Source organism: Lissotriton vulgaris, chromosome 2_1 (genome assembly GCF_964263255.1).
Source record: "Lissotriton vulgaris chromosome 2_1, aLisVul1.2, whole genome shotgun sequence".
NCBI classification, from domain to species: domain Eukaryota; kingdom Metazoa; phylum Chordata; class Amphibia; order Caudata; family Salamandridae; genus Lissotriton; species Lissotriton vulgaris.
The window spans coordinates 1,077,235,322-1,077,254,488 of NC_141687.1; positions in this window are offsets into that span (position 1 = coordinate 1,077,235,322).

Here is a 19,167-nt window from a genome sequence, read left to right on the forward strand (position 1 = left end):
TTCAGGCCGCTTTAGGTTAGTTACAGGATATGTAACTAATATTCAAACTAAATTACCTTTACCTCACACTTATAACACAATGTTTTTCTATATTTACATTATCAAGATCCCCATTTTTAACATGCCTCTGATTTCGCTTTGTAGATCCTCACATTTTAACACACTCACACTTCAAATTTCTTCTCATGGAAAATGATATGTACCACTCTCCGTAATAAGGAACCAGTAATGGCAATTGTTCCCTTTCTTTTTTCAGCGATACTGATGCATTTAGCAAATCAAAACACTCCAGTCATTATTTCCTGTTCTTACTTGTTATCATTGGTCAGTTGTTTTTTACCCTTGATTAGTCTCCTGATAAGAAGCCCAACATGCTAGTGTCTGTGGGTGGATTTGTGACTTCGTCACAACACCCAGCGCAGCCCCCATCCACCTTCAGGACAGACTTGCGAATCCATAAGGGAGTCTGTAAAAGCATTTCCGTAATAGTATGACCATTTGTCAACTACATTTGACATACTTTCATAGTACTGAATTAGAAATTTTGATTATCACAACATATACTATGTCTAAACTCCTCTGGTTTGTGGGTTAAAACTACAGTGTATTTAGAACCCTACCCCAACACTGCTTTACCTCTGTTACCGCAGCAACCTTCTTTGAAACACTCTACTGTTCCAGTATGTGAAAAATTCACAGTACCTTCGAACAGCAGCATAAAAGCTTCAAGTTCAACTGTAGCAGGTGTGGTTGACTGCTTGAAAATGTAAGCATATCCACATTAGTGTAACTTCTCTTATATTTAACCATAGCCAATGACAGATCTACTTACTTTACTTATAAAATCACTACCTATTTTTAGTGACCAACTTATTTACACCACCCAATCAAATATGTCCTTTTCTAAAACCAGGTCCACTCCTCCATTTTAACTGCTATTCACTCTACCAACTGTCACATTCCGCTTCAACATACTGTGTGCTACTGCTACTTCCTTCAAAATGGTTAGCGTGTGGATTGTGGGTCACAGAAATTTTGGGGGGGCCAAAGAATGTGGGTCTGTGAATACCTACATTACTTTCTGGGTGGGTGTGCAACTTGGTGCATGAGTGTCTCAGTGGATGTGTCAGTAGCTGAGTGAATCTATGAATGGGTGCAAAAGGTGTCTGAGTGGACTTGAACTGACTGCATAAGTGTCAGAGTGTCTGTTACTGGGTACGTGAGTGTCTCAGTGGGTCTGTGAGTGGATGGATCAGTGACTTAGTGGATCTCTAAATAGGTATGGGACTGTCTGAGCGGATATTTAAATGGATGCATAAGTGTCTGAGTAGGTCTGTGAGTGAATGTATGACTGTCTGACTAGGTTGGTGAGTGTCTGCGTGAGCCTCTCAGTGGGTGAGTGAGTGGGTGCATAAGTATCTGAGTGGGTCTGTAAGTGTGTGTGAGTGTGTGTGATTGGGTCTTTGAATGGGTGCATACTTGTCTGAGTGGGTCTGTGAGTGAAAACATAAGTGTCTGAGTGAGTCTGTGAGTGGATGTGTGAGTTTCTGAGTGGATCTGTCAGTGGGTGTTAGAGTGACTGAGTGGGTGCATGAGTGTCTGGGTCTGTGAGTGGGAGCATAAGTGTCTGATTTGGTCTGTGAGTGGGTGCATACGTGTCTGAGTGGGTCTGTAAGTGGGTGTGACTATCTGAGTGGGTGTGTGAGTGTCTGCATCTCTAAGTGGGTGTGAGAGTGTCTGAGCGGGTACATGACTGGGTGCATGAGTGTTTGAGCGGGTGTGTGAGTGGGTGCATGAGTGTCTGAGTGGGTGTGTGAGAGTTTATTTTGGCTGAATCTGCAAATCCAATGCGGTGGTACCTGGGGTCTGTGCCGAGCGCTGAGTCAGATTTGTGAAGCCTTGTGAAAATAATATTCCTGGGCATTTTCCTGCCCATCAGGGGTCTCTCTCAGACCCCTATAATGCACCCATGGGGCCAGGGTACATCTACCTTGAACCCTTCTATTATTGTTTTGATACATTTTCACCACCTGTGACCCTTCCATTATATATAAAAAGGCGGCCACAACTTTCTACTTTGGTTGCGGCCAGCTAATCTGTTCTTTGCTATGGTGGTGTGGATTCACAAAGTACTGTGATGGATTCATGAAGGATTTGTGCCTCCAGATATACAAATTTATTTTTCCTTTAATATTTTTAAAACAACTGAACTGATTTACTCCAAATCACAAAAAGGGCTCTTTCCGAGCCTAGAGCTACCTCTCTGCCAAATTTGGTGTAATTCTGTCCAGAAGTTTGGGCTGTAGTCGTGCCTAAAATCCCTATGGGAAATGCACTTTTTTCGACTACCCTTTTTCTCGGTCCCCACTTGAAGGGTCACCCCGCAACATTGCATGCACAACTAGAAACAGTAGAGCACTTTTATTTTTTAAAGTGCATTAATATTCGTCATACAGCGCCAAAGTTATAATCAAGTCAAAAAAATTTTTTCCTATAAAAACTAGGTCCTATTATATATATAGCACATTACCTACATGTTGGCTTTTTTTTAATAATGAGAGCCATTTACCCGCAAATTTGAAAACATGTGTATGTTTAGATTCAAGCAGACTTGCTTTCGAATTTCTGGACAGGGAATTATGTGACATCTTCTCTCGAAAAATTCAACCAACTTACTGGATAAATCTGATTTTAATTCTAGTGCAGAGAGGCCTAAATTTACTGAACCCCAAGCAGGTGACTCCGGTCCTGTTGTGAGCTGAATTTGAGCATCAGACACCTGAGCACTGAAGCCAAAGAATAGAGCTCTGGAATTAGTGAGTATGTGTTTGTGGTTAGCCTGGTAAGCACGTTGTTAGTCAAGAAGGGACCTATATTGTTAGATAGGTAGGTTTGCTGGTGTCTAGAACTTTAACAATGATGAGTGTGTTGTTGGAATTCTCATTTTAATTTGGTACTGAGGAACACTTGAATTTAGACAGACCTGCCAACTCACACATTGCCACTGTAAGTCACACTATATCAGGCGTCCTTCACACTGTCTTCTATTGAAGAGCCAATATCACACAATGGAACATAACATGAGCTGAAAACTGTGGCACATAGTGGGTGTTCAGGTCGTCTTTGGAGGTTTTGCATAGCTGATGCCTTAGATGCTTCTTTTTGGAGGGGGCGGAGGAGGATAGTAGTTCCTTTTATGCTGTAATCAGCACAAACCTGCGCCCCCTTCTCTCACACAGTGTAAGGGCCTAATTTATCAAGCGCTGAGTCACATTTACGCCACCATTGTGTCACTTTTTGTGACGCTGCGGCGACGTAAATAATACACCACGTACCATATTTACGAAGTGCAGATCTAGGCAGATGCGTTACTTCATAAACCCCTGCGCTACATTATACCTGCATCAGGTATAATGTATGCAGGGTGGGCGTTGACCCGCATCAAAGCCTCGTAGAAGTGGCGCATTGAAATCTATAAGATTTCAGTGCGCCACTTCTAGGGCGCCAATGCGTCAAAACCTTACGCCTGCCTCATGGCAGGCGTAAGGGTGACGCAGGCCCTTTCACATGAGGCTTGCCCCATGTGAAAGGACACCTTGCTGGAGTTGTCTGTTTTCAGACACATCCCAGCAATGCGTCACTTTTGTGCGGACAGAGACATCAGTAATAATGACGTATCTATAACTTCTTGCGACATGATGCTCCATACTGTAAATACAGCGCATCCATGGTGTTGGAAGAAGGGCGCACAGAGAAGTGTTACATTGCTGCTTTGTCATAAATAAGGCCCCAAAGTTTTTAGAATTTGGCAGGCCTCATTTTGGCCATTGCTGAGTGTTGTCAATTTTGGCAGACAGGTGACCTGCTGCACTGTGAGATAAGGGGATTTCCCAGGATCACACAGTTTGCTTTCATGGGGTAGCTGAGATTAGAGCTAATGTCTCCTGGTTTGAGATCGACTGCTTAGGTACAAGCACACATGTGTGTCTTTCCATGCCAGCCGACATGGTTCTTGTCAGTCTTTCCTTTCCTCGTGGATTCATGTGCCTTTGTCATGCGTGCAAATCTCTGAACGCTTTCTTTAGGGGCTTTAGAGGCAGAGCTGGTTGGACAATATCTATTTCCTCTATGTCATTCAGCCCATGCTAGCCTTGCCCTCTCAGGTGCATACCACGTGCTTCTCAGTCGCTTGCTGAAGGCTAGCCGCTAATTGGATGCTGGGTAGATGTCAGCTCACAACACCAGGGGATGATTGCTTTTCCCCAGGGGGGCTGCGGGGGTCCATCAGTCAGCATCTCCTCCAGGCTATGAAAGATGAATCATCCATAAGCAGAAAGATCAAAGGCTAAGAGATAAATCACGGATTAAAGAGCAGATTACGTGTGGATTTATAGGTTATGGTTCGGGGTCAAATCGTGTGATAGGTTCTATATGTTAGAGATTTATGGGCCTGCTGTATTCTCTCTTTTACTCAATTGTAGCCCTCCTGCTACCCCCTTGCCCACCCCTGCCATTACCACTTTCTACCTTTTCGCTGCACACCTCCCCGGTTTTCATCGTTCACTCCTTTTTTGGGCCTCATTTCACCCATCAACTTTTAGTATCATCCAAAGAAGGGACTTTGGCAACAAGGCTGGGGCGTGCAATGCTGACATCTTTATGGTGGGCGCTTGGCCTGGAATGGAGACGCTACTTGTGACATGATTTTTGAGCGGGGCTATCATTAGTGCAGCAGGTGTAGTGGCACCAGGGCCCAGGGTTTGAAGGTCCCATTGCACACCAACAATGGTTGTTTCTATGGGCTAGATGTATGAAGCTCAAATGGGTTTGCAAACGCCGAAATTCGCGTTTTCGAACTCATTTGAGCAAAATGGTATGTATGCAGCAAATTTCAGTGCTCAATATGGAATCGCACATTTGCAATTCCTTATTTTGCGATTGCATGTAAAGAATCGCAAAATTTGCGATTCCTTAAATGCAATGGATGATGCAAAAAAAAATTTGCTAATTGTCCCCAAGGAATCGCAAATTACCACCAACTTCAAATTGGTGGTAATTTGCGAATTTCTTGAAAAATGACCATTTTTGCATTTTTCAAAGTGCTATGTGATGCACATACATGCCCTTAGGGCATGTATGTGCACCACATGTGCACCCATGCTTATTTCAGGGGTGCAACAGGGTGTCCTTTGGACACCCTTGCACCCTTGAAATTATTCTCAATTTGCGATTAGCAAATTGCGAATCGCAAATTGAGAATAATTTCACAATCATTCCTTTGGGCCTCCTGGCCCATAGAAATGAATGGGAAATTATTCCTTAATTGTGATTAGCAATTTGCTAATCGCAATTAAGGAATTTTAAGAAATCGCAAAAAAATAGCAAATTTCTACATACATACCATTTTGCAATTCTCAAATAGCGATTCCTTCAAAATCGCTATTTGAGAATCGCAAAAGTGTATCTTGATACTTCTAGCCCTTACTGTTACTACAAGCTGGGTGTCCATTTTCTTTGCTTGTATCGGCCTATGAACCCTCTGTCATACCAGCTAGAAAGACATTAGCTATTCCACCATTGGTTCCCTCCAGCCACTGATCATCAGATATTCAGTTCTCGTTCCATAAGGCTTGCTTGCCTCACCGCTCAGAAATCTTCACACACAGTAGAATGACAAATACACCTATTGTCAAATGGGTAGAGAGTCTCATACAAGAATAAGTTCTCACACAGACCGCTTCTCAAATAGTCAGAGCACTAACAAACAAAGAATCTCTGTCTCTCTCTCTCTGTCACACACAAACACACACACATGCTCAAACACACACACAAATGCACACAGACTCACAAATACGCGCATGAATCCTCGGTCTGATTGTTTATTTCGGGCCTCATAGGGGCAGCGCAGAAGGTCTTGCTGCTGCACTTCCCTACGGCAAAAGAAAAGGGTAGGAATGCACCGGATTTATTAGATACGGTGCATTCCTGTCCTTTTACCCTGCGTCGGCGCACAATGGGCTGCGGTGCGTTAACGTAGGACTCTTTGCACCATGATGCAAGGGTGCCTGCATTGAAGGGATGATTATTTTTTTCAGGAAGGGAAACCCTTCTGCACAAAAACAATTGCTGCAGAATTGCCCCTTTCCTTTTTTTTTCTCCACATCCTCAATTATCTATCAGTCCCTGTTTCCTTCTTTTCCGAACCTTTTTGTTAGTTTTGTCTCTTGTATTCCCTTCCCCTCTTAACAACTCTATTTTCCACTCTGTTTCTAGCTCTCTCGCTATGCTCTTGCGTTTTGCTTTCCTTCCAGATCCTCCACCACAGTCTTTCTCCTTCCCCCCCCACTTCCCTCCCCCGTTTTTAGTTTGTCTTCTCTCCCTTCCTCGCCTCTGAGGACTGCAGGAAGCCCCTTTAATTCTTCTTCTGTGCATTCACCAGAACCTGCGTCCTTAATTACTAGGTTCCAAACAATACTAAGAACCGGTTCGTGCTGCATTCTGCTGTCACATATCATAATTGGCAATGTAATTTGTGAAATATAATGTTTTCTTGAGCTGCTCAAAGTAATTGGTTTGTAAGCTGGTTTCTCCCTCGGGGCAGCGATAACTTGAGCTCTTGCCAGTTTTTTTTTTGTGTTGTCTTAGTGGAGCCTGGCAGAGGTGCGGGGTATCGGAGGCATCGCCCACGTGTGCTTCGAAGCCAGGTGCTTGCTGCATAGTGCTTCCTTTTCTGAAGGGTGAAGCTGGTGTAATCTAATAAAATGCAAAAGTCGCCCCTCCCCGGTTAGTTATGCCCGTTGTACAGTGCTCCTTTCAGTCGCGGCCGCTGCAGGTTAAGCGCAGTTGGGCGGGGAGGGCGGCGGGGAGGGAATAGGATTTTTTTATTTATTTAATTTTCACTATTCGGTTTTCTGTTGACCAACCCCCATTACCCCCACCCTCGCCCTGCCCCATTGTGCTTATGGGCACCGGCCACCGCTGGTTGCAGTGCGTCAAACCACTATATCAACCATAAAGCCGGTATTCTGCAAAATATGCTATTCTTTTTCGCCCCAATATACACATATCTAAGCTAAAATAATCTAATCGGGACCCAACATGCAATGAGTGAAAACCTGGCTGTTTTAGCAATAGCCAACAGCCCCTCTCTCCTTCTGTTATAGTGTCAGTTTTCTGCCTTGAGGTCTTTCAGCGCCGGGACACTCTTTTGAGTAGCTGTGCGCTTTAAAAGTACCAATTTACATTACAAGTGTGGCTCAATGGTTAGAGGCGGCAGACCCGGAAGCTGACATCAGCCTGGGACCAGCGTTCAATTCCCAACGCGGCAGGGTCTTGGGTCAAAATGTCCGCGGGCCTGATAATTCTCGCCTCAGCGCCTACTCTAACCTTGGGTTCCACTCTGCAACTCTGGGCAATAGCTTGCTTAATCTTCACAACGGCCCTTTCAATGCCGGGGATGCCTGGTCTCACCTTGGGGGTGCCCAGAAGGGACCATCTCACGGGGAAAGCCAGGACGGGTTCCCCAGCGGTATACAGCGCCGGGACGCCTGCGGTGTGGGCAGCTGTGCGCTTTACAAGTATACAACATTTACATTACATTTACATTACATTACATTACATTACATTACAAGACTATTTTACAACCAAGATTAACTGGGCATTGTTCCCTTTTAAACACTTTCAGAATTTGAAACCTTGCGGGGTAGGCTCTGCAATTCATTCTTCCATGGTCGATAAATTACGAACTTCTACACTTGGTAATAGTAACACTTGTTTCTACAGTGCTACGATATGGCAAAACTAAGGTTGTTTGTGTTGCAGGAAAACAAGTTATTAATTCTAAGTTGCCTCTTGGAACACAACTGGTTGAGCAGTATTTGAGCTTCATTGTGCCAGTCCTGGTCAATGGAGGAAGGACCCTATAACCCTAATCTTGATTGGAGGCTATATTGTTTATGGCACTCCATGGTTCAAAGGACTGTCCTCCGCATGCAGTTCATTGAAAAGGAGCGCCTCATCTCCATTGAAGATAATTATACCCAGATTTACTAAACTTTCACCAAATGCGCCGCGGCAAGGTAAGTTGCTGCAATGTGCTGCATTGCTTGAAGGAGAGACGGCTGAACTACACCATATTTACAAAGATATAGGGGTGCTCATCCCTCTCCCTGCACAGGTGCACTACAGCCAATGCAGGTACTCCTGCCTCATGGTGCAATGCTGCCTGCTTTGTGGGCAGGATTGTTTCAATACACAAAGGAGTACCTTCCTGCACCTTATTGTAAATTGTAAATTGATACTTGTATAGCGCACTACTCACCCGCAAGGGTCTCAAGGCGCTTGTACCAATACCGCTGTGGAACCCATTCTGGCTTTCCCTGTGAGGCGTCCACTCCTGGGCACCCCCAAGGTGGAGGCCAGGCATCCTTAGCGTTGTGGGGGCCGTTGTGGAGATTAAGCAAGCTATTGCCAGAAGTTGCAGAGTGGGACTCCATGATTGGAATAGGCACCGAGGCGAGAATTATCAGGTCCGTGGAATTTTGAGCCCAAGACCCGCCGAGGCGGGGAATTGAACCCTGGTCCCGGGCTAGACCTCTGCATCAGGGTCTGCCGCTCTAACCATTGAGCCACACTTCTCCACCTTATAGGCCTATTCCTCTTTGTGTGAAAGGAAGTAATGGGTAAAAATAGAGATACCTCTCCTCCTTACACCAAGGTTGGGTAGGTGCACCATTTTGTAACAAACCCAGGTTTTACCGACTGTAGTAAATCTGGGTCTGCTTCAAAATACATGGGTGGATGCACACAGGGCCGGACTGCATACAGCAGCCAGCCCTGGAACATTGATGCTCGGCCAGCCCAGGAGCAGGTGGGGGTGCTAGTAAGAAGCACCGCTCCCGCTTTCGTTACAGGGGGCTGGTATTGCAACACTGCTACAAAGCCGGCCCCAGGAACAATCTGACCCCCACCGCCAAAAAACTAGCTCCCACTCCTCCGACTCACCGGAGAAACTTTTGGTGCCCGCTACGGTCAGTCCGGCCCTGGATGCACAGGAGCACCCATGTTCTAACCATGTAATGACTCTCCACCAGGGAAGTGCAAGGCAGAGCAAGGTCCTATGTTGTTTTACTTTGCAGGTGAAAAGTGACGCAAGGCTACACAGGTATTGATTCGATTGACTCAGTAAATGTCACTTAAACACTTGTGTTGCATTGCATCAACTTGCATGTCACAAGGACTACCCAAGTGCTTGGTAAATCTGGGCCTGAGTACGCACCTACCTCTCCCTTAGACTGTATGGTGTCCACCAAAAAACTACCTTCCCTCGATCACACCTTTGGGAGGGTTGGACTCGGCATTGATTCCATTGGGTTAGATATGAAAGATATTTGAGGATTGGCAACAAACCTATAATTCAGCACCCAATTTAGGGTCCTTCCAAGAGATGAATGCAAAATGGATGCCAAACTTTAGCATCTTAGGGGTTATGAACATTACATCACGACTTATGCTCATGCCCGGGGACAGCTGAGGAAAAGATCACATCTCACACTCATAAGAGGTTGTGACAGACTGATTTTTGAGCAAATCCTTGTTGTTGAAGAGCTGAAATGGATTCCATTTGTAAATCAAACAGCTCTTAATTCAAAAGAGTCTACTGCTCACACCGGACTCCTAGAGAACTTAAAACAGAGACAAGACAACTGAATGAAACCTAGACAGAATGGAGTGGAAACAACACTACACTTTTCCATCTTACTGAATGTAAAGAAAAAAGGTATGCCAGGTACGGCCTAGACCCCCTCCTGCCTTCTCAATACCCCAGATAGTAACACATTTACTACTAGATTTGAGTTTTGGGATTAGGGAATCGTGAAACCCCCTGGCTGTATTGATTAAACATAACAAAATTGAAAAACAATTGTTTTTTACATTATTTACATAATACGCAGAAAACATTATATTACATTGATTACATTGGTAGGTACAGATGTCAGATTGCTAACCTTAACATATCTCTAATACAAAGATACTCCTATCCGAATCTAAACATACCTTATGCAAAATAATCAGAATAGCATTTACTTTTCTGCGTATCTCTATTTGAGCCTACGGCAAGGTCAATAACTGGTGTCAGATCCTTATCAGATTGTGCCCGCCCTCCAACCAGAGTGCGCATGCACAGGGGGCACGTTCACCAAGAGGGTACTTCCCCCCCTGGTCTACCCCGTACGCTCTGTAGATTTCTCCATAAGGGGCCCTTGCAGTTATGCACCATTTACTGGTGCCATTGTGCATGTGCGGGGTGGCCAACCAGCCTACTGGAAAGCGTAACTCCCACTCCCCCACACCCATCCAGCCAACTGGCAGTAACTGCCCCTGGAGTTCTATGAGAGACCATTTGTCCCTCCCCCTTGGGCGACCCCATTCAAGAATGGCACCGCACTCTAAGGACCTTAAATTTACTGATAACCAATCATGACCTTACCACCTGACCAAGGAATATCACAAAAATACGACAATAAAACACTCCTGTAAAAGAAACATTTCTTTCATCTTGGGAAGAAAACATTAACATTATGTTTATAACTTAATGATGTCAAAACCTGAAAATAAAACAACACATGAATACACTCTATTAATCTTGTTTTTATGGGATGGTGGATGGGGAAATAAAAAAAAACAGCCTCCTACCGAGGCTGGTAGCACTTATGGCGGGCTGGGAAGAGAAGAGCAAAGAGGCAGGCTTTCGCGCCCCCCAGCCTTTTATGTACCCCCATACCTTGAACCAGACCGGTTTGCACCAGCCTGACGTTGTCCCGATGACACACGACTCGGACCCCCACAGAGAGCAGAACCCTTATCTATTAACTAGGTAGACTCTCATTATGTTTGGCCATATCACTATGACCAAGGGACTGTGAAACCTTAGATCGTCCAATTAGGTTATCTTTGTGAAGCCTAAAAGAGAATTACAATCGCAACCTTCTGCAATATAACCCGTCAGAAGTGGAGAATTTGTGATATTTATATTTATACATGGCAATTGTGGCCTGATTGCATATAATACTTATGGTCTACAACACAACCATTTTTTCTTGGTCTCCTATGGTCAGGGGGACAACAAAAGATCGCATTTATTCAGAACAGAAACAGAAATATACTTCTACCAGCAGCATTGTATAAGGCGACTACAGAAGCCCACGCTCCAATTAGGAAACGTGAAGTGATCCCTATAAAGGATCGTCAATATTATCCCAGGGGCGTATTTACATACCCTCTGGTTCTAGCTGACAAAATGTATGTCTTGATAAAGGTGATCATAATAAGGAGTTATCACCGAAACGACGCAACCTAAAGCGTATAATTCAAGTCTCCAACACCATAATAGATACGCTGATTTGGTAGTGATACTACTCTGGTGATATTAGAGCGGAGAAAGAATATACAAACCTGTATCCAACAAATGGCGATTTTACATACCCTCTGGTTCTGGCAGACAAAATGTATGTCTTGATAAAGGTGATCACAATAAGGAGTTATCACCGAAACGCGTCAAAGCAACCTAAAGCGTATAATTTAAGTCTCCAACACCATAATAGATACGCTGATTTGGTAGTGATACTACTCTGGTGATATTAGAGCGGAGAAAGAATATACAAACCTGTATCCAACAAATGTATGTTGTAACTGTTCTGTCTGCTTGTAATTGTGCAGGTCCCAATTATATGTATTGTCTCAATTTTATCTTGTTTTAGTTCAGGGATTTAGTTTAGTTATCCCTATTGATTGTATTTTTAATATATTCAAATAAATGAATTTTTAACTTTTCCATATTTTGTTGTATGTATTTGTTAAGTCATAAGGTACATTATTTTATACCTGTCTTTATCTGTGCCTTAAGGGAACCCTTTCTCTTACCCCCATACCTTGAACCGGACCGGTTTGCACCAGCCTGACGTTGTCCCGATGAGCGATCTGGAAGTGATTGTAATCACTTCCGGGGCGCGCACCAGAAACCCCAGACCAATGATAGGCGGGGCTGGCCCGTCGTGTTACCATTGTGCGTGACAAGGCCCGCCCCTGTCAGTCATAGGGGGCCGGCTCAACCGCCATACCTTTGGCATTTCCGATTCCGGTCCCGCCTCTTTATATGGCCAGGTACAGCCTAGACCCCTCCTCCCTTCTCAATACCCCAGATAGTAACACATGTACTACTAGAATTGAGTTTTTGGATTTGGGAGTCGTGAAACCCCCTGGCCGTATTTATTAAACATAACAGCATTTTAAAACAATTTTCTTTACATTATTTACATAATACGCAGAAAACATTATATTACATGTAAGATTGCTAACCTTAACATATCTCTAATACAAAGATACTCCTATCCGAATCTAAACATAACTTATGCAAAATAATCATAATAGCATTTGCTTGTCTGCGCATCCCTACTTGAGCCTTTCGGCAAGGTCAATAACTGGTGCCAGATCCTCATCAGATTGTGCCCGCCCTCCAACTTAGTGCGCATGCGCAGAAGGCCTGTTCACCCTGAGGGTACATCCCCCCCATGGTCACCCCTGTATGCTCGGTAGATTATCTCCATAAGGGCGCTTGCAGTTATGCGCCTTTTACTGGTGCCATTGTGCACGTGCGGGGTGGCCAACCAGCCTACTTGAAAGCGTAACTCCCACTCCTCCGCACCCATCCAGCCAACGGCTGTAACTGCCCCTGGAGTTCTATGAGAGACCATTTGTCCCCCCTTAGGCGACCCCATTCAAGAATGGCGCCGCCCTCTAAGGACCTAAATTTACTGATCACCAATCATGACCCTACCGCCACAGGCCTGCATGGTTGAACGACTATCAGGCCCCACCATGCCCACTGACAGGTCATGACCTATCTCTAAAGCCACCCATCCAAGCTAGCAGATTTTCCATGAAGATTTGGTTACCCAGTTTAGAAAGATGGACGCCATCTTTTAAGAAGCCTGGCTCCCCCCCTGATGCACCCATGGGAAATCGTTTGCAAATGCCGTGCTCTGAAAAGCCTCTCTATTTTATTATTAATCCTCCTTATTGAGTGATTCAGTGCCCTCACAGACTCACCCCCTGTCACTGCAATCTGGGCACCATTTGTGACCAAACTATGATGCACCCCGGGCATATCTTCGCTAGCCAACCCACTTCCTTAAGTAGAGTCTCTACCATCCCGTTCTACCCAGGTTTACCAGATCATTCCCTCCCAAATGGAGGATAATAACACTGGGAAGACTACCTCTTCTGTCTAACAGGTCTAACACTAGACCCCTGAATTGACTAAAGCGGAGACCCCCCTACCCATGAAATGACAATTTGAAACCAGCTTGCCTTGCTCTGCACTCATAAATGCCTGTAAGGAAAAAATTATTCAAGCGCCTTACGTACAAATGGCTGGCCACCCAAACGACCTGTGTTCCTTCCTTGAGGGCGTGTACTTGTCCTGTCGCTGATTGATGCTGTTGCTGTGTTGCCGTTTCACCCCTGCGTGACAGGCTTGAGAAACCAAATTGAGCAGAGAAGAACACAAGCATCAGAACAAGACTTATGTCATACTCATAGCATATGCAACCGCACATAGCGCTTGTAACAATTGGAGCACCATCTGCCAATTCTTTGCACGTCACTCCTGTGCAAACCCCTTGCTGCCGCTTCGCTGGCCGCCTCTCTCCTGAATGAATGAGTTCCAAAGTGACTTGGGTCCAGACCTGCTCTCTGTACTGCCATGTCCATGACTCTCTTGAACTGAAATCTCGTAAGTGGGGTACTGTCAGCATGTATTAAAATGGCCCACCTTTGTCCCTGGATCTCACCTTCAGAAATGTCACTAGGTGTGTGACAGGGCAGCAGGCATTACCACGTGCTCCCTCCCCTCTGGCCTCCTGATCAGTTTTAGACCTCCTAATAGATATCAATAGGGAGTCACCTTATATTTTAACACAGTTAAGCTGCAATCCCGCTGCTCATCCTGTTTATTTTTCGCTACCAGCTCTCCAATTCTAAGCGCACCGTAAAAAGCCAATGTAAAGACAGCGCTGAACAACTGGACTTCCTCTGTGGAGTGGCAAAATTGGTGTAGGGCTTCTAGCAAAGATAATAACATGTCCACCCCTATCGCCCGCCTTGTATCTGGTTCAGCTCCTTGTAAGCGCTGCCACCCCTTCAAAGCCTTCCTGACCGTGAAACTATTGGCAGGATCCCCGTCTCCTTTCACCTGTGCAAAGAAAGATATTGCTGCCATATGTCGCCTATCAGCAGCCGCTGAACGTCCTTCGTCCTTCAAGGCCCCCAGGTAAGCAAGAACCGCCCCCATGTCATTCCACCTTGCAGGCCCATCCTTTCCCAAAAATGCACAATATACCCAAAACGCCCCTTCATATGCCTTCCCCGTCCTGGTTGCTAAACTGGCAGCCCAAGGTCCAGTAGCTGGGGGCACCAATCTGCCAAAGTAGATCTGGGAAGTGTGTGGAGTTCTCGGCTGCATTTGGGAGGTGTGCCCTGAACACCTGCATCTTAAAGTGAGAAAGTGCATCAGCAGCATGATTCAGTACCCCTGGGACATGTTTAGCCCTAAATTGCATATTCAATCTCATGCATAACAAGACTATTTCCTTCAATAAACGGAGGATCATCTTTCACCGTGCTGCTTATTGGTTGATGCATTCCACCACAGTCATGTTATCTGACCAGAACACCAAAGATTGATTACGCAATTGTTCTGGCCACACTAACAATGCCACCCAAATGGGGAACAGTTCCAAAAAAATAATGTAATCTGTCAAGCCGCTCTGGACCCACCATGCCGGCCATCGCTGTGCCACCCACTCAGTACCGAGTATAGCGCCAAATCCCTCACTACCCGCAGCATCAGTCATTAAACCTAACTCTGTGGAAGTGGTGAGCAGACCGGGTCACACTACCATGCCATTGAAGTCCTGCAGGAATGCCAACCATATCCGCATATCCTGCCGAACCTCAGCTGACAACCTGGTGTGGTGGTGCTTTTCTTTGAGGTCTGACATGGCTTGTGTGATGGATCTTGAGAATGGTCATGCCATAGGGATAACCTGCAAAGCGAAGTTCAGTTGCCCTACTACTTGTTGCAGCTGATGCAAGTTAACTTTTTTTTTGCCAAGCATTGTTGCAACCCTGCCCTGAATTTAATGATTTTCTCCTCAGGCAACCTAAAACAACCTTGTATGGAGTCAAGCTCAATCCCCAAAAACTCTATCATTGTTGTCGGTCCAACCGTCTTCCCTGGGTCCAAAGGGACCCCAAAAGTCTGCATGAGGGTGCAAAATTCCTGCAGCGCCCACCCACACTCCCAGGAGTCCAGTGACCCCAAGAGAAGGAAGTCTTCAAAATAGTGCAACACATATTGGTGCCCTGTGGCCTGCCTAAAAACCCATTCCAAAAATGAACTGAATTTCTCTAAATATGCGCAGGAAACCGAGCACCCCATGGGCATACACATATCCATGTAAAATTGTACTTGGAACTGGAAACCCAGCAGGTGGAAGTCTGACGGATGAACCGGCAACAAGTGGAAGGCGGACTCAATGTCTGCCTTTGCCAGCAATACGCCTGGACCCAAACACCTGAGCATCTCCACTGCTTGATAAAAAGATGAATATTTTACACTACACAATTCTTCACTGATGGCATTGTTCAAGGATTTCCCCCTAGGAGCGGATAGGTTATGAATCAACCTGAATACCCCCTTCTCTTTTTTGGGAACTCCGCCCAAAGGAGAACAGACCATTTTTTTTACTGGAACGCAGTCAAAAGGCCCTGCCACTCTGCCCAAGCACACTTCCTTTTCATTTTTTGTTGACGCCACGCCTGGGTTATTTCTTACAGCCTTTTATGTCCCCCCATACCTTGTGCCAGACCGGTTTGCACCGGCCTGGCGTTGTCCCAACGAGCGACCCGGAAGTGATTGTAATCCCTTCCGGGGCGCGCACCAGAAACCCCAGACCAATGATAGGTGGGGCTGGCCTGTCGTGTCACCATTGTGCGTGACAAGGCCCATTCCTGTTGGTCATCGGGGGCCGGCTCGACCGCCATACCTTTGGCGTGTCTGAAGTCGGCCCGCCTCTCTAAAACTCATCCCTGAACAGTTGACAAGCTACATAAACTGGAACGCACATTTAAAGACATGCAAAGCTGCCTTGCAGATCCCAATTACTTTATTAAAGACACAAAAGGAAATTAAAATATAAAGCCAGTCAAGGCACGTGGATCAAAACAAGATACTTAATGAAAAATGCTCAAGAACAACACCCACAAGACCCAGCCGCGGTCCGTGCAGGTAACAGCGATGGGGCCGTGTAAGGGGGGATTTCGAGGATACGATGCAGAGGGAAATTTTAATAAATAATTAATTCATTTTCCCTCTGCATCGTTCCTCGAAATCCCCCCTTACACCCCACTGCCCCACCACTGCTACCTGCATGGACAGCGGCTGGCAAGACCACAATTAACAGTGATGAACATTGATAACCTTCTTCACCATGATGCTCTGGACCGTTTCTGCAGGCATAGTTGCAAGGACATACACCTCATATAAAAATGGAAACCACCTTGCCTCATATAGGTACAGCTCTAAATATGCAGCAAACTGGGGTACGTATTTTTCACCATCCTAAATGGAGAAATCTAGGCATACATCAAAGCCCAAAATTTCCCATATAGGAGTGGAATAGGCACAGGACAATCCACCACATATAAACTTCGAACACCATAATATACAAATACATCCATTGAATACAGAAGTGGAAAACGTGTCAATGTCTGGTTGATATCCAAAAGGCGTTTAATTCAATCTGGCGCACACAAATGTAGCTTAAACTCATTAAAAGTTGCATAGATGGAAAGGCACATGACATAATCAAAGCAATGTACTCACCAAATGTATAGCATAAATATGTCAAAGGTGGACACTCAAACAGGAGCAAAAGGTGAAGAGGTGATGCTGCCAACTCTCTTTAACGTGTAGATGATGCACCTAACAGTACATTTAGAAGAATCACCTACCTACATAAAGATTACTGCTAGCAGATGCAAAGATTAGCTGCCATCTCGACTCAGGAGATCTGGTCCTCCTGTCGCCAAAAAACCAAAGCAAACCCAAGGAGATGGTGGACGGAGTGCTGAAACTTTTCAGACACTCTCCCCCAGTCACAGATCTGGGTTGAATCCATCATCGTTCTTTAGCTCATCAAAAGAACAAAGTCTACGGAAATGACCCAGCATAACAAAAACGTTCAGCTGTGCAACAATCTCGGTTCTCTGTGCCTCCCTGATGGATGTATTGTTAAGCAGATTTCACTGTGGTGCTGGTGGGAAGAGTCCAGAAAGACCCTCAATAACTAATAATAATTGGCCGATCATATTCTTGAAAAACAACTCTTTGCTGCACAACCAGAAAGGAACTCTTGTTTGTAGAGGGAAGGTTCAAAATTAAAAACAATTCATTCAATTTCCATAGAGTCATGTAACTGCTAAAAGATCTTAAGAAGAAGTCACAGATACATTGAAGAGGCAACTAATATTAGGCTGCCTAACTCCCTACCTCTACCACACTACAAACTGAAGCGATTTGTGGCGTCTAAAAATAATTAATATGCAACCTAGCGCTACGACATTTAAGGACAAACCTAAGTTAGGAACAACTGTGATAGGGGTCTTTGGGTCCTGATTCCCAAATAATGCCTTTATTCAGGTATCTCTAATAAGTATTTGTAATCCCTTGAGTGCAAAACCCCTTCCCCTTACTATATATTGAAAACAGTTTTTTAGGTCTTAGGGAAAAAAGGCATCACACATCTAACAATTTCATATAATTCTGATATGTATCTTTTAGTAGAGATAGTGTCCAACATAGACATCTCATATAATGTTATACACAAATAACTACATTCCGCAAATTTGGAAAAGACGAAGAAAAGGTAGAAGAGATCCATTTCATGACATGGGAAGAATTTATTCCATGCTCGTCAATTGATATATGATATGATATGATAACAGCCAACAGAGCCCTGTAGAGGTGTGCAGGCCTGGGGCCATTTCAAGGCTGAAAAATATCATAGGCATGAAGATACATCAGATTACATGCAATAGGTATTCCAAAAATATCTCCAAGTAAACAGAAATGCCTAGGTGTGATAATATTCTCTCCACAATCCATACAAACAGTAGCCCAGCTGTGTACCATATGAGCATAAATCATAAGGTGAGATTGGGAAGTATAATAGTAAGTGTCGAGATTCTGTGAAGAAACATTCTTGTTTGTTTACTATTCACCAGGCGATGCGATAACCAAGAGGTCCGTAAGCGTAAAGTTAGATCAAGCAAGTTTTAAGAGAACCTTCGACCAATAGGTATATGAAGCAAACGAAGAAGTACAGTCAAGCTCACTACCTTGCCAGTAAACTAATCAGGCTCAATAGTCTAGTTCATCTAACAATCCTAAAGATAAGACTGTTAAAATAATTGCCATAAGGTGCTAAGTAATCAACACATGGTGTAAGAGGAAAAGTGGGAGAAGTGTTGGGTTAGTAAAAGTAAATGACTGGCCAACCCATCAATGGGAGGGTATCAGGTCATGTACAATTCCTTGGAAGACAAGTTGAGGATAGGGTAAACATCAATATCTATAAATTGGACTTTGTGAGGTCTCGAAAAGCGTGTGATATCGTTTTTGCTCAGGCCCGTCTGGCGAAAAGTAGTTCTGCTTACTTGGAAACATTTTAGGAAGACTTATTATATGGATGTTGATGCATCTTCTTGCCCATGATATTTTATAGCCTTGAAAAGGCCCTGGGCCTGCGCACCGCTGCCGGGCGAAACACGTGTTGGAGGTCATCATATCAATTGAAGAGCATGGACTAAATTCTCCCCATATCATGAATTGGATCTCTTCTATTTTTTCCTCGTCTTTTGTGGAATGCAATTACCTGTGCTTAGCATTATATAAGATGTCTATGTTGGACAGTATCTCTACTACTTGACACACGTCAGAATTATATGACATTTCTAGATGTGTGATGCTTTATCCCCTAAAACTTAAAAAAATGAAGTTAGAAACAATCAACACCCCATTAACATAAAGACTATATAGAACTCACC